This window comes from Macrobrachium nipponense, chromosome 16, assembly GCF_015104395.2.
Source record: "Macrobrachium nipponense isolate FS-2020 chromosome 16, ASM1510439v2, whole genome shotgun sequence".
In the NCBI taxonomy this organism is placed as follows: domain Eukaryota; kingdom Metazoa; phylum Arthropoda; class Malacostraca; order Decapoda; family Palaemonidae; genus Macrobrachium; species Macrobrachium nipponense.
The window spans coordinates 66,009,687-66,015,138 of NC_087209.1; positions in this window are offsets into that span (position 1 = coordinate 66,009,687).

Genomic DNA, 5,452 nt, shown 5'->3' on the forward strand with positions numbered 1-5,452 from the left:
GTAACTCAAGAGTACGAACATGAGTCTAATAACGCGTGAAAAGACAATCCGGGAGAATTCCACGCCCCGAGAGCCAAGTGTCCGTCGCTCCAGGGAAGGTGACCACCACGACCGCCATAGGAGGAGCGCCTCAAGCATCGGTTAACCATCACCCGTGGCAAATATAGCCAGCCCCTCGGATCTTGGAGGAATAATAGTTCCTCCAAGCCTCGGATCATGTATAGGCTACTGAGGGAAAGTTACTCAACTGTTGACGCCGTGACTTCGTATTGTTTTTTATCTTTTCTTCTTCTTCATCTTCTTCCTCTTCTTCAGATGTTGAAGTGTTTCTTACTTATGCACGTATGTACGGAGCTTGTATGTATGTTGTGTATGTATGTATTGTATGTATGTAATTATATATATTATATATATATATATATATATATATATATATATATATATATATGATACATATATATGTATGTATATATATATATATGTATGTATATATATATATAGTATATATATATATTATATATATATATATATATATATATATATATATATATATAGAGAGAGAGAGAGAGAGAGAGAGAGAGAGAGAGAGAGAGAGAGAGAGAGAGAGAGAGAGAGAGAGAGATACTTAAATTCACGGTAGTACGGTAAGTGAAACAGGGACTTGGAGCAAGTATTTTCGTAGTATTTTCTACATTTTCAAGTTCACACTGAATAGCCTATAATAGAAGTTAAGAGACCTTTATATACAAAAACAGAAAGAGGGTCGGGGTTACAGTATGTTAATCTGGGCAGTGTGTTCTGAAGCAAAAGATAAGGAAAGAGGATCAAGATATAATCCAGGATGGAGATTTAAATTCCTTGTTGACGTGGCTTCAATAAAAATGGACTCTAACAGATTCCTTTTTCGGTGATCTTTGACCCTGCAGATTACCGATGAATTAACCCGGTTAATAGTATGGCCTGTCTTAAACCAATGATCCGCAATGTCATTATTTGTTAATCCTGTTGATATGGCATATTTGTGCTGAGAGCATCTTACCTTTAGTTCTTTTGAAGTTTGCCCGATGTAAATCTTATTACATTCTTTACAAAGAATACTGTATGCAACATTGTTTGAATTTGGCGGGCTATTCTCAATTAGTTTATTTCTTAAAATATTACTATATTTAAATACTAAGTTAATATCAATAGTTTTTAAAATGGGTACAGCAGGAATGAAACTAGGATGAAATGGTACACAGAGAATATTCTTAAATTCTCTGTTAATACTGGTTGGAATGTGATCCTTCTTTTTATCTTTAGCTTTACAAAGTTCCAAAATATATGGAGGGTAACATAATGAATCTCCTATTTTATCAATAACTTTAAACTCATTTTCTAAAAATTCCAGACTACAAATTCTAAGAGCTCTGAGATACATACTGGAAAATGTTGACATCTTAATTTGTCTAGCATGGTAAAAGTAAAAATGAACATAGGACAAGTTATTCGTGGGGTTCCTATATACTTTAAAACTAAAATTGTTGTTATTTCTAATAACTAAGACATCCAAAAATGGTATACAATTACTTTCTTCATATTCTATTGTGAATATTATGGATGGTACAAGATATATTAATTGTATGCAGGAAATCCGGAATATTTACATTCTCTCTTACAATACAAAAACAATTGTCTACATATCTAACCCAAAAGACCTTTGAGAATAAATTTCTTGGAATAAGTCTAGATTCAAAAAATTCCATGTAAATATTACACAATAGCGAAAGAGAGTTACCCTTGGCTATACCAAATATCTCAAGTACGTGTTCCTTCGTGCTACACTGGATAGTCTGTGTGTGTGTGTGTGTATGTATGGCTTATATATATAATTATATATATATATATATATATATATTATATATATATATATATATATATATATATTATATAAGAGAGAGAGAGAATTTCTCAACGTCGTTTTCCTAAGCAGTTTGGATTCTCTATCTGAGAAACTACTTGAATAGTTAAGGAAAGCAGAAAGTTGAGGTTGCCATGCAGCAAATATAAACATTCTTTACACAGACACAGATCCATATGTGTGTGTGTGTGTACCATGCATAACATGTTGCTACATCTCCTTCTCACTTTCCTCAAATCAGGCATATTGTAGCCTGCAACAAAAGATTTGTCATTTGCCGAGGTGCAATTTTACCAGCTCCCAACAATTACTTGCTCATCTACGGCAATCTTCATTTCCTGGAGGCACCTATTAGTATACGTCCATCTCGGTGGAAGCGAAAACACTATATATATTTTTTTTCCAGAGTGATTTTCGATTATATGACCATGTATGTCATTTATGGCTAACAGTTTTCTTTTTTCTTTTTTTCCTGTGGTGTAAAATCTATCATTAAGTTAACAGGATATACAACTGTACGAGTACTCATATACAACTGTACGAGTACTCATAAAATAAGTGACGTTTACGTTTGCGTATGTAAATTTTACACTATCATTGAGACTTCCCATCTACCAGGAGGGAGGAGGGGAGGGGGGGCGGGGGGGGGGGGGGGGGGGGAGAGGTTGTTGGTAGCTAAAACATAGCCCTTTCGCTCATTAGCTAGAGTACGCTGGCCTGAGGCTACAATTCCCACGGTCTTGTCAATAATGCATGAGGCTTAAGGTTCAAAGACTTTTGGTTTGTTGGTCGGGAACTAAGCAAACCTACTGACTATTTCAGAATATCATATCTTACGTGTCAAAACATCCAGTATTTATGTATTATCTTACACCATATTCTCATTCTCGAAATAAAAAGTACAGTTGATTTTATCGGTATTATCCAAGGCTAAACTTTATAGAATTACTTCTGTGTCTCGTTATTATCGTCATTTTAGTTCTATTTTTTCGTAATATTTTAGTGACTTCTTTTGAAATTGACACCAACCACTTAATTTTACCCAATTTAGTTTCTATTCTCATACACTTTTCGTCTTGCTCTTGTTAATATTTTAGCTTTTATTTTAGAGAATCTTTTGAGCGACCTGATTTTCTAAAATTTAGGCCAAACGACCAAGCGCTGGGACCAATGAGGTCATTCAATGCTGAAACGGAAATTGACGGTAAAAAGGTTTGAAAGGTGTAACAGTAGGAAAACCTTGCAGTTGCACGATGAATCAATTGTTAGAAGGGGGGTTAAAAGTCAGATGGAAGAAAAAGAATATGAACAGAGATACAGTAAAAGGAATGAAAGGAGTGTTTTTCTAATATCATAGACCTTACGTCCAAGAATGACTGGCACTCAAAATCTGGTAGCAGTTTTGGTCCCTACTCTCAATAACTAACCTTGTCCAGATTTTCTCAACTTTATTTTAGCCCTGTTTTCAAAAATTCAATCCGCGCCATTTACTTCACTCTTTGGTTTGGAATCTATTTATGTAATTATAATACAAATGAGAAGACCAGTGCACCGAAGTGGACTTGTTCAGACGCAGGATAGAAGTAAATGGTATCGTATAAGATAAGTTTAACAACACTACTGATGAGACTTTTGTGAAAGTGCCTGAAGCAGCTATGGGTTTATGATCCTGAAGTCACCTCTCAAGCTACTTGTTTTGGCGGAAATTATTCTGAAATAAAAAAATAAATAAATAAATTTATGCTTTACATTATCACATGAAGATAAAACAAATGATACTCTCATCCAAAATACAAACAAAAAATAAAAAAGGAAATGCACGAAATTACTATATCAATAATAATAATAATAACTAAAATAATAATAATCAATAATAATAAATAATAATAATAATAATAATAATAATAATAATAATAATAATAATAATAATAATAATAACTTTGAACGCTTTGACAATGCTTTGCCACTGACAGATATTGTTTTAAAAAAATAGAAATTGAAGAAACGACAGGCTATATCATTGTCATATTCGCCAGCGCTTCAAACGGCATTATTGCATCAGCATCGAGAACTGCTTGACATTCTCTTGAGTACGAACGCTTCCCGCTTACTGGCTCGCCGCTGATCCATGAAAGTGGTGATTTTGCATAATTCCTCCAAAGTACTCGACAACGTGCGTTGAACTCTCCTTTCCCGAGAATTTTCTGTGGGTGCCACGCCCATCCCGTGGTGTCGGGTCTTCTGTTTCCTCTTCTTCGGTACCGGTGATGGTTCGGTCATTAAAAACACACTCGAGTTTTCTTCGAGGTTTCTCGGACTGCGTAACTCCCTATACGGTTACTGGTTCATTTTGTCGTTGCTTCACGCTCCTCGCTCGAAGCCTTCGTCAAATACATATCGTCATCGTTGTTGTTGTCGCCTTTCTTTCTATTTTCCCCTGGAGTATTAATGGTATTCTCATCGCTAACATTAGCGGTGGTAGCAGTTTAGCACTATTAAAAAATGTGTATCAGTGGTGATGGTGCTCATATTCTTATATTAAATTTTATGGGGTGATTTCGGAATTGGTGATGGTTCTCATATTCTGATATTACATTTTATGGTGTCATTAAGGGGTAAGTTTCTATTTTCATATTCATAACAACATTGCTAAAACATGTTTCTGTACCAGAAATGTCTACTTAAATACGTTTTTACAATTTCGACGGTTTGAAATTGATTCAGCACGAATCATCGAATGTAATCAACCATTAGCTGGCCTTTGGTTGACAGATGAACATCCTCTCTGAGAGCCAATCTACTTCACCTTTATTCAACCCTCTGTTTGTGGGCAGAACTGCTATACAGGACGAGGCTTTCACCTCCAAAGCTTTCTAGAATAGTTAATCACCAACGGCACATCGGCACCAAAGCCATCATCATTATCCTTGAGTTACCAAAGCCGTGACGCAAGCTCTCCGGTCATATTTGCCAATGATGCGCGTATTGTCTTCCATGTTACCCCGATCAATGGTAACTTGAGGTGAACACATGACGAGGTCTTGTGTCGTGAATCTCTCTCTCTCTCTCTCTCTCTCTCTCTCTCTCTCTCTCTCTCATTAAATTCAGTCATTCTAGGTGCTACTCTGGATCATCATGAATAACTAAGACTTTTTTAATACGAAATTCTGTAATTACAATACCGTGGTTTGGGAAGATGCATCAGATAGTAAGTATCTCTTATGTATCGACAAAATACATGGGAAATGGGAAATCAACTCGGAAACATGTACAACAAGACCATCAACGATTGTGACTTAAAAATAATCATAGCTCGGAAGATATACATTCTGTCATTTTAAATATTTTTTTTGCGAAGTTGTTCAAGAACAGTCGTTATATTCGAAGTACGTAATATCTCTGCGGTCATCACTGCGTAAACCTTCGTTAAAGAATCCTTCATAACATTTTGGTTATTTGCTTAATATTTCATTCATTTCCTGAAAGAGGAATGTGACGCGCGTGAGCAAGTCAGTCGGTAATAATTAAAGAGAAAAAAGAGAAACTGAATTC